Source organism: Hyaena hyaena, unplaced genomic scaffold (assembly GCF_003009895.1).
Source record: "Hyaena hyaena isolate Hyena2069 unplaced genomic scaffold, ASM300989v1 scaffold_428, whole genome shotgun sequence".
NCBI lineage: Eukaryota > Metazoa > Chordata > Mammalia > Carnivora > Hyaenidae > Hyaena > Hyaena hyaena.
Genome location: NW_024081062.1, coordinates 1598638 through 1612130, shown reverse-complemented (window position 1 = coordinate 1612130; position 13493 = coordinate 1598638). Strand labels below are relative to the sequence as shown.

The 13493-nt window shown below is 46.2% G+C and overlaps 1 protein-coding gene across 5 annotated transcripts in view; it reads left to right on the top strand.

Annotated features, from left to right (window-relative positions):
• The first annotated feature begins 252 nt into the window (after positions 1-252).
• The window catches only part of MAPK9 (mitogen-activated protein kinase 9), a 60262-nt gene continuing 47021 nt past the window's right edge, over positions 253-13493 (top strand). For all 5 annotated transcript variants that reach the window (XM_039252828.1, XM_039252829.1, XM_039252831.1 and 2 more), the window contains exon 1: positions 253-461. The gene's annotated coding sequence lies outside the window, so the exon portion shown is untranslated. The remainder of the gene's footprint in view (positions 462-13493) is intronic.

The following is a 13493-nucleotide window of genomic DNA, read 5'->3' as shown; positions in this document are numbered from 1 at the left end:
ACGCGTACTGATCCGGACCTGCGTCCCCAGCCCCGGGCGCGCCCCGCACAGGCCCGAACAGCTGGGCGGCCGAGGGGCAACGAGCCCCACGGAACCCCACACCGAGATCCCGGCTCCGCCCGCCGCCCCGCCCGCGCCTCCTGTCACCACCCGCCCCCTGGCGCGATTGGCCGCCCCTGCCCGGCTCTCCGCACGCTGATTGGTCGGCGCACGGGTCGGTCAGGTCGGGCGCCGCGGCGGCGGCGGCGGCGGAGGAGGAGAAGGGAGCCGGACCGGAAGGGTCGTAGCGCCCCGGCGCCCCTCACACCCACTGCAGAGGCGGCGGCGGCGGCGGGGCGGAGCGGAGCGGGGCGGGGCGGCCGGCCGAGCCCGGGGCAGCGGAGCCGCGAGCGGCCAGTGCGCAGCGCCGCCAGTCCGCCCGCCCGCCCGCCCTCCCCCTGTCGCGGCGGCTGGGAGGCGAGGTGAGCAGGGCGGGCGGGCGAGCGAGGCCTGGCGGGGGCTGCTCGAGCCGGGCCCCGCCGGGGAGGGGTGGCGGGAGGGCCGCGCGGCCGCGGTCTGCAGGACCGGGGGGCGCGGGGTCGCCGGCCCGGGGGCTACGGAGCGGGCCGGGCTCTGTGGGGCGCAGGCGGCCCCGGCCGCCGCCCCTGCCCTCCGGGCTGCCGCATTCGCCCCCTCCCGCCCGGCTGTCAGCAGCCAGGGGCTTGCGGGCCCGCTCCCTGGCCTGGCCCTGGCAGACGTGTCTTGGGGGGTCTGTGGACGCCACCCTTCCAGATTGGGGGGCACAGAGTTGCATACCCGCGTCGGGATGCTAAGGATTCCGGAGTCTGGTTTCCGCGACCTTGGCCATGGCACTGACCCTCGCCGTTCCTCTGTTTTCCCCCAGGGAAAGCGGGGAAATGTCTACCCTTTTGGACAAGATTGTTGTCAGGCTGTGTGAATGTGTGTCAAAGTGCCTGGGTAGAAGCCCAGGCTGATAGGTGGAAAATTGGGCGGGATACTGACCCATGCTGGTGTGAGTAGGGCACGAACCCCCTCCGCATCCACCCAGAGACCCCCATCCCTGTGTTTCTCTGGTGCCTTGTCATTGCACATTCAGTGCCTAGCAGTGCAGGAGCAGGCCCTGCCCACCTCGCCTACCACTCCCACCACCCAGAGCACTGCTCTCCTATCCCACCCATCTTCTCGCCTGCCTTCACCGCGCAGCCCCGTTAACCACAGGACCTTTGCACTTTCGTTTCCAGTGCTTGGAGCTGTCTCCAGCTACTTTGCACAGCTGGCTCTTTCTGGTCTTTCCTCTGGTTAGATGTGTCATTTTCTACAAGGCCTTCCTTGACCACTCTCTTTCTCCCTTTAGTCGTTCTATCTCATTATTTTAATTTTCTTCCTAGCATTCACTTTGGTTTGAAACCATTCTATTTATTTGTGTTTATTTTGTCTCCTCTGCTAGGATGTAGCTTTATGAAAACAGGTAGTTGTCTGGTCTGTCCGCTGCTTTATCCCCAGTACTTAGAAAGCACACAGTAAGTACTGAATGATATCAGTTCAGTGAATAAATGAATGACCCTGCCCACTTTTGCTTCTGCTGTCAGTTTATTTAGTGACTTCTAACTAACTTGTGAAATATGTATGCAGATGGAAGCTTGTTCTGTTCTAAAGTCCTTGACCCCTTTATTTGGTAACTGTCGGAACAAGCTGTGATACAAATTTTTACATTTTTGTAATATTTTAGCTCTAATTTCCTTCCACACATTCAGGAGACACTTACTGAATTCTACATTATCTAGGTCAGGCTTTCTGCTTGGCCTTGGGGACATAGAGGCAATAGCAACAGGGTCCCTTCCTCCAGAGAACCCAGTAGAGGAGTCAGACCATGGGGACAGGTTAGTGCCAAGACAGTGTGATGATGCTTGCTGTCGTGGAGGGGCTGTGCCGTGGCATGGAAAGGTGGAGGAGGTGACAGGTGGCGCTGGAGTTGGGCCATGAAGGGTGGTGAGAAATTTGCCAGGCAGGGAGAGGCACAGGAGGGGGAAAGGGCAGGGGTGAAGGAAGGACATTAATCCAGTGGGGGATCAGGAATCAGCCTGCAGAACCAGGTGTAAAGAAGCACGGAGTGATGGGGACCCTGGAAAACCAAACCTCACCCAGCAATTTTAAAAAAGAAGTCAGAACTCTACATTGCATTTCTCCTCTCTTGATTTAAAAAAAAATTTTTTTTTAATGTTTTTATCTATTTCTGAGAGAGAGAGAGAAAGACAGCATGAGCAGGGGAGGGTCAGAGAGAGAGGGAGACACAGATTCTGAAACAGGCTCCAGGCTCTGAGCTAGCTGTCAGCACAGAGCCCGACACGGGGCTCGAACCCACAAACCGTGAGATCATGATCTGAGCCAAAGTCGGACAGTTAACCGACTGAGCCACCCAGGCACCCCTCCTCTCCTGATTTTTAAGTGTTGGCAATAGCTAATTTATTAGCTATCATAATTAATGCTCTGAGCCATGTAAAATTCATTTAGCTGAGTTGTAGGACTGTCGATCTCCAGGGCAGGTTATGTAGGAGGGAAGAGCCACAGTGAGCTGGAAAGGTAGCCCCAGGCCAGTGGAGCTAGGCCCTATTGGTCCAGGCTCTTCCATTTAATTGTCCCTGGAGCCCTGTGAGTGGCAGCTGTGACACCCATTTCTGCAGAGGAGGACATGGAGCCTTACAGAGTTTCAGCAGTCAGCTTCATAGCAGGCAGTTGGAAAGTGAAATTTGAACCCGGATCTCCCTAGGTTAAGCATCCTTTCCTGGGTGCCTCAGCTCTGTTCTCTTTTGGCTTTTAATTTGTTCTGAAAGCACAACAGCCAATCTAGAAATTTGCCTTTGCTTAATCTTTTTTTTTTCTTTCAAAAGGATCCCTCGGGGTTAAAAAGAATCCCATTGTGGTATAGTCTTCTCTGGAGAGCTTCGATTTTCCTAAGGATTTAATTTTTAGGATGCCAGGACAGATTAAGATGTGTTTCAGATAAGTGTTAGAGGGCATATTTAATTTGTCGATTTAAAATAAAGCGTTCTTCATTTTCTGGATAAAGACAAAGGCCCGATGAAGCAATTAACAGTGAGTAAAGCAGTCGTTTTTGTGATGCATAAGGTGAAACAGAAACCACATTTTCTTAACACTCAATTTGACAGTAGGTCAGATATTTGTTGTATACACACGTAGCTATACATCACTACTAGTTAAGCAGGTGATGTTTTGGGGAGCCTGGGTGACTCTGGTTAAGCATACGACTTCAGCCCAGGTCATGATCTCACAGTTCCTGAGTTCGAGCCCCACGTCAGGCTCTGTGCTGACAGCTCAGAGCCTGGAGCCTGCTTTGGATTCTGTGTCTCCCTCTCTCTGCCCCTCCCCCCTCTCAAAATAAATAGTGTTATTTTTTTAAATAAACATTAAAAAAAATTTTATGTATAAAAAAGAAGGTGACGTTTTTTACTAATTTTAAGAGTAAATAAATTCGTACGTGACCTTTCATGATTGTGTGAACTAGTTCCAAGGTCAGTCTTTATTTTCGCTGTTTATTATGAGAGCTTTCAAACATATACAGAATTAAGCAATTGTATCCAGCTTCCACAGTTATTAGCTCCTGGCCCATCTTGTTTCACCCTAACCTCATCTACTTACACCCTCACACCACCACCTCCCATATTATTTTCAATCAAATCCTAAATGTCATGTCATTATAATCCATGAATATTTCAGTATATGTATCTAAAAGATAAGGGCTCTTTTAAGCTTGAAAATGCAATAATTCCTCAGTATAATCAAATAACCAGTCAATATTGAAACTTCTAGATGTCCCATAAATTTTATAGTTCTTTAACAGTTTGTTGATAGGAATCAGGATCTAGATAAGGTCCATACATTGTGACTGATTGATGTATCTTTTAAGTTTCTTTTGCTCTGTAGATTCCCCCTTTATTTCTTTTCTTTTGTTTTCCTTGTAGTTTGTTTGTTGAAGCAATTGGTTGTTCTATACCATTTCCATAGTTGGGATTTTACTGGCTGCTTCTCTGCAATGTAATTTAATGAGTTTCTCTGTATTTGCTGAAAATTCATAGTGGGATCAAGATGAGGCTTGGTCAGAATCAGGGTGCCCTAGGTGCTGTCTTCCATCTCATTAAAAACATTTTTTTCTTTAATGTTTACTATTCATTTTTGAGAGAGAGAGTGAGAAAGGAAGGGGCAGAGAGAGGGGAAGACAGGGAGACACAAAATCCTAAGCAGGCTCCAGGCTGTCAGCACAGGACCCAGCTCTGGCTCGAACTCATGAACTGTGAGATCATGACCTGAGCGGCAGTCAGACGCTCAAGTGACTGAGCCACCCAGGTGCCCCACTCCTTAATCTAGAAGCAGGTAAGCTTGGTTGGCTCATGCTGCAATGTTAGTAGCTATTGGTGCTCAGTGCCTAGACCCACTGATTCATTAGAGGCTGTGTTATTTGGGAAGCAGTTTATATATCTTTTGTGCAACAATAGATCATTTTTAAAATATTTTATATAGGCACTTGTGGGTTTTTTTTAAAATGTTTATTTTTTAGAGAGAGCAAGAGCAGGTGAGCAGGGGAGGGGCACAGAGAGAGGGAGACAGAGGATCCGAAGAAGGCTTCACCCTGTCAGCACTGAGCCAGATGTGGGGCTCGAACCCACAAACTATGAGATCATGACCTGAGCCGAAGTCAGATACTTAACCGACTGAGCCACCCAGGCACCCCTCATTTGGGATTTTTTGCTTGTTTGTTTGTTTTTGTTTTTTGGTACCAGAAAATAGTCTGCTTTCCCTCCCTGCCCACAGCTAATTTTACACTAAAGTAAAAGAAAGCAAAGACTACATACTTTGAAACTTCTCAGACATAGTAAAACTAAATTCTAAGGATATGTGGGTTACAAATGGGATAGTTGTTATTTCTTTCTTAAAAATGAGGCATTAATATTAATTCCCTTTATGTTGAATAGCTTCTTGCCTATTCTGAAATTATAATTTGAAGGATTTCTATAAGCAAATGTTTTGGCTTTTAGGAGAATGGGCAGTGTGAACACCGTTTAGTGGTGTGCCAAAAGTTTGTCTTTCCATAGACCAGGATACGAGAAACTTGGGGATTTGTTTAAAAAACATTTTTATCTCCCCTCCCCCACGATGGTGCTAAGAGAAGGAATTATTGACAAAGAATGACTGGCTTTTAAAATAACTTCCTTTAAAAATTATGTAAGTGTGCACGTATATGTATATTTGTACAGAACTGTGATTTAATTCATTAGACTAAGTATGTATATTTGTACAGAACTGTGATTTAATTCATTAGACTATTTAAGTATTTGTACATCTTAACCGATGCTGTCACTAGTTTGATTTTGGTCTGTCGAGGCCTGAGCACGCAGCCCAGGTAATAAGTCCGCTAGCTCTCATCCTGTTTCGCCGGCTCTTAACTATGCTCTCAGAAACATAACACCTCCTCTGAAGCAGAGGTCTTCAGAAAATGTCCTGAAGCATCACCTGCTGGTCACAGCCTACAATGAAAAGTAAATTCTGTGCAATGTCTCCTGTCTGTTGCCTTTGGCCAAGATGCTCACCCACCGCTGGCTGTTGTCATCAACTTTTGCGCTTCCCAGGTTTTAGTTCACATTTTAAGAATGCAGACATTTGTCTGGGGGAGCAGTAAACCGAATGGGTGTGGTGATACCTGTCCTAATGTCACCTGACATTGAGACCTTGCCCTGTGCTCACTGTCCCCTGACGGCGATTCTGTGCTTATCCCTGTTTTACAGATGAGTGTAATTGCTGGTCCGAGATCATCCAGATAAGTGGCAGACTCATTGCCCTCTGACCCCAGAGTCCTAATCTGTTGGTTTTCTTTTTTTAATTTTTTAAAAATGTTTTGTTTATTTCTGAGAGAAAGAGAGACAGTGTGAGCAAGGGAGGGTCAGAGAGAGAGGGAGACACAGAATCTAAAACAGGCTCCAGGCTCTGAGCTGTCAGCACAGAGCCCAATGTGGGTCTTGAACCCACTAACCATGAGATCATGACCTGAGCTGAAGTCGGACACTTAACCGACTGAGCCACCCAGGTGTCCTGTGTTTTTTCTTTTTAAATAGATACCTTTATTTTGCTATTATGTGTCACAATTAAATATCTAAAGAGAAAATATAGAAATCCTAATCTAGATGGCTATTTTGACAATTCTTGTAAAAATGTACACTCTAAATCTTAAGTCTGTATGCTATAATTTAGAAGAGACTAATACACATTTTTTTCTTTTTCCTTTTTGCCCCCTTCACCCATTTTTTCCTACCTCTAACCCCACCTCTGGCAACCAGCAGTCTGTTCTCTGGCGGTTTTCATTTTGTTTTGTTTTTCAGATCCCACATATAAGAGAGCTCATAGGATACTTGTCTTTCTCTGTGTGACTTACTTCACTCAGCGTTAATGCCCTTTCAGTCTGTCCATACTTGTCAAAAATGGCAAGACTTCCTTCTCTTTCATGGCTGATCAGTATTCCATTGTGTATGCACACCTCTTCTTTCTCCGCTCTCCCATCGATGGACACTTAGGTTGTTGCCACGTCTTAGCTATTGTAAATAATCCTGCAGTGAGCATGGGGGTGCAACTGTCTTTTCAAGTTAGTTTTTGTTTTCTTTGAATAAATATCCAGAAGTGGAATTACTGGACCATATGGTAGAGGAGCCTCCATACTGTCTTCCATAGTAGCTGCACCAGTTTGCATTCCCACCAGCAGTGCACAAGTGCTCTCCTTTCTCCCCATCCTCGCCAGCACTTGCTATCTCTTGCCTTTTTGATTTTAGCCATTGTAACAGGCATGAGGTGATTTGTGTTTCCCTAATGATTAATGACCCTAAGCATCTTCTTATGTATCTGCTGGCCATCTGTATGTCTTCTTTGGAAAACTCTCTGTCCCTGCCTTCTGCCCATTTTTTTTAGTCAGATTGTTTGTTTTTGCCATTGAGCTATCTGAGTTTCTTATGTATTTTGGATATTAGCCCTTTATCAGACACCTGATTTGCAAATAGTTTTTTCCCATTCTATAGGTTGCCTTTTATTTTGTTAGTGGTTTCCTTTGCTGTGCAGAAGCTTTCTAGTTTGATGTAGCCCCTCTTGTTTATTTTTGGTTTTGTTGCTTTTACTTTTGGTGCCAGATTACAAAAACCATCGTCAAGACCCATGTCAAGGAGCTTAGGAGCTTACTGCCTATGTTTCCTTCTAGGGGGTTTGTGGTTTCAAGATTTATTTTCAAGTCTTTAATCTGTTTTAAGTTAGCTTTGCATATAGTGTAAGAGTGGTTGGGTTTTACTCTTTTGCGTGTGGCCGTCCAGCCTTCCAGCACCATTTGTGGAAAAGACTGTCCTTTCCCCACTGTATATTATGGCTCCTTTGTCACAAGTTATGTTTTTTTTAATTTTTTAATGTTTATTTATTCCTGACACAGAGAGAGAGAGCGAGCGAGCTAGCAGGGGAGGCTCAGAGAGAGAAAGAGACACAGAATCTGAAGCAGGCTCCAGGCTCTGAGCTGTCAGCACAGAGCCTGACACGGGGCTCAGACTCACAAACTGTGAGATCATAACCTGAGCCGAAGTTGGATGTCCAACTGACGGAGCCACCCAGGTGCCCCTATATGTCTGTTTTTATGCCAATACCATACTATCTTAATTACTATAACTTTGAGATCAGGAAGCATGATGCCTCCAATTGTGTTCTTCTTTTTTAAAATTGCTTTGGCTATTCAGAGTCTTCTTTAGTTGCATACAATTTTAGAATTATTTGTTCTATTTCTGTGAAAAATGCCACTGGAATTTTGACAGGGATTGCATTGAATCCTTAACTTGCGTTAGATAGTGTGGATAGTCCAACAATATTGGTTTTTCCAATCCATGAACACAGAGTATCTTTCCATTTGTGTCTTTAATTTGTCTTATTAATGTCTTCTAGTTTTCAATGTAGAGATCTTTTACTTCTTTGTTTAAATTTATTCCTGGGTGTTTCATTCTTTTTGATGCAGTTGTGAAAACATCATTTAATTTGTCTGACAGTTCCTCAGCATATAGAAACACAAAATATTTTTGTGCATTGAACTTGTATCCTGAACTGTTAACTAACAGTTTTTTGATGGAGCCTGCCCAGGAGCCTGCCCTCATATCCGAGAGTCCTCATGCTAACCACTGTACAACTGCCCTACATTTATTCTCCTGCTTAATTTTGCCCTTAACAAACATTTACTGGGCACCCACTATGTAATTAGTAGAGGATTAGGAAATGAATCAGATGCATTTTCTGCCCTCAAGGAGCTCACAGAGTAGTAGAGGTAGACTTGCAATAAAATGAATATAGGTTGTGGTGCCAAAAATGGGGGCATACCCAGCACAGCTTGAAGTTTCCTGTAGAGGAAAACTTGCAGGAGAGCAGGTGCGTGCACTAGATTTTGAAGGAAGATGAAGGTTGGCCGGGAGGACAAAATGGGGAGGGAAGTCATTTCAGGCAGATGGGACAGCTCAGGAAGAGGCGTAGAAGAGGCAGAGCCTGGCGTGTCAGCTGGTCACAGGTGATTGAGTATTGCCCAAGAGTGGGCCGGAGGTCCTGTGAGCCCCTCTGCCGTGCTAAGGATCAGAGGCAGTCGTTCACTATCCAAGGAATACACAGGAGAGCAGTATGATCACTGCATACGTTCAACAAATCTCTGTCTCTTTTTTATTTCCTTATTTGGAAATAATTCTCGGTTCATAGGAAATTGTAAAACTAGTACAGAGAGGTCCCATGCCCCTTCACCCAGCTTCCCCATTGGTTGTCATTTACATACCGCAGTACAGTATCAAAGCCAGGGAAGCGGCATTGGTGCGGTGTATGGGTACAGTTCTGTGTCCTTTTATCATATATTTTGTACAGACACCACCACCACAGTCAAAATACAGAACTGTTTCATCGTCCCAAAGATCTGCCTTGCGCTACCCTTTATAACCACACCCCGCCCCCACTGCCCACCATTCATAACCCCTGGCAACCTCTAATCTGTTCCACAGCTCTATAAGTTTGTCATTTCAAGAATGTTGTGTAGGGGTGCCTGGGTGACTGGCTCAGTTGGGTAAGCATCTGACTCCTGGTTTTGGCTCAGGTTATGATGTCATGGTTCATGGATTTGACGCCCGCATCGGGCTCTCCACTGACTGTGGAGCCTGCCTGAGATTCTCTCTCTCCCTCCCTCTTTCTGCCCCTCTCCCCCTCAAGCATGCATACATGTAAGCTCCTGTGCTCCACGCTGTCTCTCAAAATAAATATACACAGTAAAAAAAAAAAAAAAAAAAGGAATGTTGTGTGAATAGAATCATACTGTATGGACCCTTTGAGATTGGCTTTTTCGCTTAAGGATAATGACCTTAAGGGGCGCCAGGATGGCTCAGTCGGTTAAGTATCCGACTTCAGCTCTGGTCATGATCTCTCGGTCAGTGAGTTTGAGCCCTGAATCAGGCTCTGTGCTACAGCTCAGAGCCTGGAGCCTGCTTCAGATTCTGTGTCTCCCTCTCTCTCTGGCCCTCACTCACTCATGCTCTGTCTCTCGGTCTCTCAAAAATGAATAAACATTAAAACAAAAAAAAAAATTGAAAAAAACCCAAAGTTTTAAAAAAAGGATAATGCCCTTAAGATCCACCCAAGCTGTATCAGTAGCTGGTTCATTTCTACTACTGCCCCGTGTTCCGTGGTGTGGATGTACAGCACTTTGCTTAACCGTTCACCCACTGAGGAACACTTAGATCGTTTCCAGTTTTGAACTGTTGAAAATGTGGCTGGTGTGAGCGTGCATGTACAGGTTTTCCTGGGGACAGATCTCTCTTTCTAAATGCCATGTGAATAGTGGTTTGGAGGTAGCAGGAATGGAGGCCAGGAGAGCACTTGGGCTGTTGCCCCATTGAGGGAACACATGGAACATCCCAACCGGAGCCGCGGGAGTCGGGGCTGAGGAGGGGGAACGGACAGGTCCGGTGCCTGCAAGGAGCCCGTGGGGAGGAGTCCTCGACAGATCCTTCCTTAGGATCTACCTGTGGGTGATGTAATCGCCAGACACTAGTGGCTGTTCTTTATGGTAGTAAGTAGTGTAGTTGAAGGACCGATGTCCAGAAGGATGGCTCTGAGATATTCTAAGGCTCTTTATTATCAAAGAGAGATTAAGTTGTGGTCTGCCATTTTTATTAAGAATTAAAGTATGGAGGGGCACCCGGGTGGCGTAGTTGGTTAAGCGTCCGACTTTCGCTCGGGTCATGATCTCGCGGTTCGTGGGTTCGAGCCCCGCGTCGGGCTCTGTGCTGACTGCCAGCTCAGAGCCTGGAGCCTGTTTCAGTCTGTGACTCCCTCTCTCTCTGACCCTCCCCTGCTCACGCTGTCTCTCTCCCTCTCTCCTAGAAATAAATAAAACATTTAAAAAAAAAAAAAAAGAATTAAAGTATGGAGACACCTGGGTGGCTCCATTTGTGGAGTGTCCGACTCTTGATTTTGACCCAGGCCATGATCTCAGGGTCATAAGATTGAGCCCTGCAACAGGCTCTGTGCTGAGCATGGAGCCTGCTTGGGATTCTCTTTCACCCTCTTACCCTCTGCGCATCCCATGCTCAAAAGCCCACTCACCCTATCTCTCTCTCTCTCTCTCAAAAAAAAAAAAAAAAAGGTAGGCAAAAAGGACAATTTGATTAAAAATTTCAGCAGCAAGTATTTGAAGCTAAGAGAATGATTGTGAAACAATCTGTTTTTAACCAGAGCAGTCTGTTAATTTAAATATTGCATGTCCTGGGGATTCTGTACCATTAGCATAGTTAAGGGTTTTCTTGAGTCTGTGGTTGACTGAATTATCATCATCAGAAGAAAAATTGTCTTGGTGGAGTGAAACCAGCAGGATGAAGCATCAAGGCCTGTGTTTTCTCCTGGCCTGGTCCTGACCACCCCTTGGAAACATCACTTCATTTTCTAAATACAATTAGAGATGTTAATTAGAATGTGAATTGGGAAGACCGTGAAGATTGTAGTCAGACACACCTAAATTCAAATCCAGGCCGCGCCACTTCCCAGCTGGGAATTTGGGCAGCGTCCTCACTGTCTTCTAGCTCTCTTCCTTGTCTGCAGAGGGGAGACAGTACTGCTCACCTGATGGGCTGTTAGGGGGACCTTTATGACCACGGAGCTCAGAGCCTGGCCCATTCTCCTGCCTCCAGTCTCATCTGCCCCAAACCTACCTGGCTTTTAGGTCTCAGTTTTCCATCTCAAAGGGTTTCTTTAATTTTTTTTAATGAGAAATGTGTGCGTGACTAAAAAAAAAAAAATAACAAAGTTATAATGGGAAGAGTGAATGTCTCATTTCCCACTGTGTCTCTGCACTTGCTGGTGTGCTTGTGTGTGTGTGTGCATGTGTGGGTGGGCTTTCCTGTAGATTGACATTTACCACATGCACTCTTTTTTTCTCAAAAAAATATTTTTTAATGTTTTTTTTTTTTTCTTTTTGAGAGAGACAGAGCTCAAGCAGGGGAGGGGCAGAGAGAGAGGGAGACACAGACTTTGAAGCAGGCTCCAGGCTCTAAGCTAGCTGTCAGCACAGAGCCCAACCCCACGAACTGTGAGATCATGACCTGAGCCGAAGTCGGATGCTTAATTGACTGAGCCACGCAGGCGCCCCTCCCACACACACTCTTTAACTTGCTTCATTTCCTTCGTTTTTCTTAAACCTCATTCCGCATCAGTACACAAAGTCCCTGCATTATTTTTAATGGCTTTATTGTGCTTTTGTGTCACAGTTTATTCACTCGTTCCAAGTGTACGTTTTAGGTTATTTCCTGGTTTTTTGGTCTGTTACAAACTTTCTAGCACAAATGTCTTTGAATATTTGTACATATATGTTTGTCAGGTACATTTATAGAATTGTAGTTGCCAGGTTAGGAGTGACGTGCATTTAAAATTTTCATTAGATATTACATATTTGCCTCCCCAAAAATGTTCTGCCAACTTACAGGGCTCACCAGCACGTATGAGAACACCTGTTCCCTCACACCCGGGTTGATACTGTGAACAAACTTGCACTCAGGCCTTGGCTCCTCCTGGAAACCTCCCTTTATATCCATGCCCCACTCACACACTCGCTCTGCTCACTCACTGGCTGCTCCCCGCACACCACTCTGCTGGGCTCCTGCCTGTGGGCCCCTTTCTACGTCTACCCCTGCGACACACTTCCCAGTGGTGTGGTAACTGTGCTCTGGGTGGTTTGAGGAATGCACTGTCTGGTTAGCGCTCTCGACAATCCCTACTTGTGCTTGGTGCGTAGGAGGCCTCATGAGATATTGGGACTGGTAGCCGAGGCCCCACAAGACTTAGACACTATTAGTATATTTATCGTAGTTGAACTGTTTATATTTAAAGGATTCTAGAGTTAGAGAATTTTTTTAAATATAAAGCTGTTTTGAAATTTTTGTTTGTTTGTTTTAAGTAGGCCCCGTGCCCAATGTGGGGCTTGAACTACCCTAAGATCAAGAGTCACATACTCTACTGACTGAGCCAGCCAGGCACCTCTAGAGAATTTTTTTTTAAAGGCATTTCTTATTTTAAACTCCAAACAAGTAGGAACGTTCCTCCTACCCAGTGTTTACTGGTAGAATGGGTAGATTTTATTATAGAACCTGGAGGGGATTCTACAAGAGTCTTCAGTCTTAGGCGAAAAGGGATTTTAGTAATTTTTTTTTTTTAAGTTTATTCATTTTGAGAGAGAAAGAGAGAGCGAACAGGGAAGATGAAGGGGGAGAGGGAGAGAGAAAATCCCAAGCAGGCTCCACGCTGTCAGCATAAAGCCTGACATGGGGCTTGAACTCAGGAACCATGAGATCATGACCTAAACTAAAACCAGAAGTTGGACACTCAGCCAACTGAGCCACCCAGGCACCCCCAGACAAATAGGGATTTTAGATTAGAGCCTTTGATTCATCCAGGATTCATTGGAGCAGCACGGTAAAGCAGGAATGGCATGGACGGGAGCCAGACTCCTTCAGCAAAGGCTATGCTACTCCTTCCGTTGAGGGCTCTGCCCACCACCCTTGGATCTGAAGAACCCAAGGAGCAGAGTGTGTCCCCCTAGAAGTGTTCTCAGTGGATCATCCGTGGGCATTGGACATTTCCTTAAGTTTATCGGACGTGTGAGAGGGAAGACAGCCCCTCCTTTCTTTGAGGTGCTCCCAACCTGGGGGAGGGAGACATGGGCAGACCTGCAGAAACTGAGTGACAGCACAACCTGGCCAGGGCTGCACAGCACAGACGCAGCGTGGGCGGAGACTGGGTCCCATTGCCGGGAGCCGAGGTGCGGAACCAGCACCCACTGGTGAGGGAAGTGAAGGCAGTGCCCGCGCCCAGCGTGTTGATGATGTGGTTGTTTGAAGAGTTCTCAGACAGTACTTCCCAATTTGTAAACTGTTTTCTGAAACCCAGCTGAC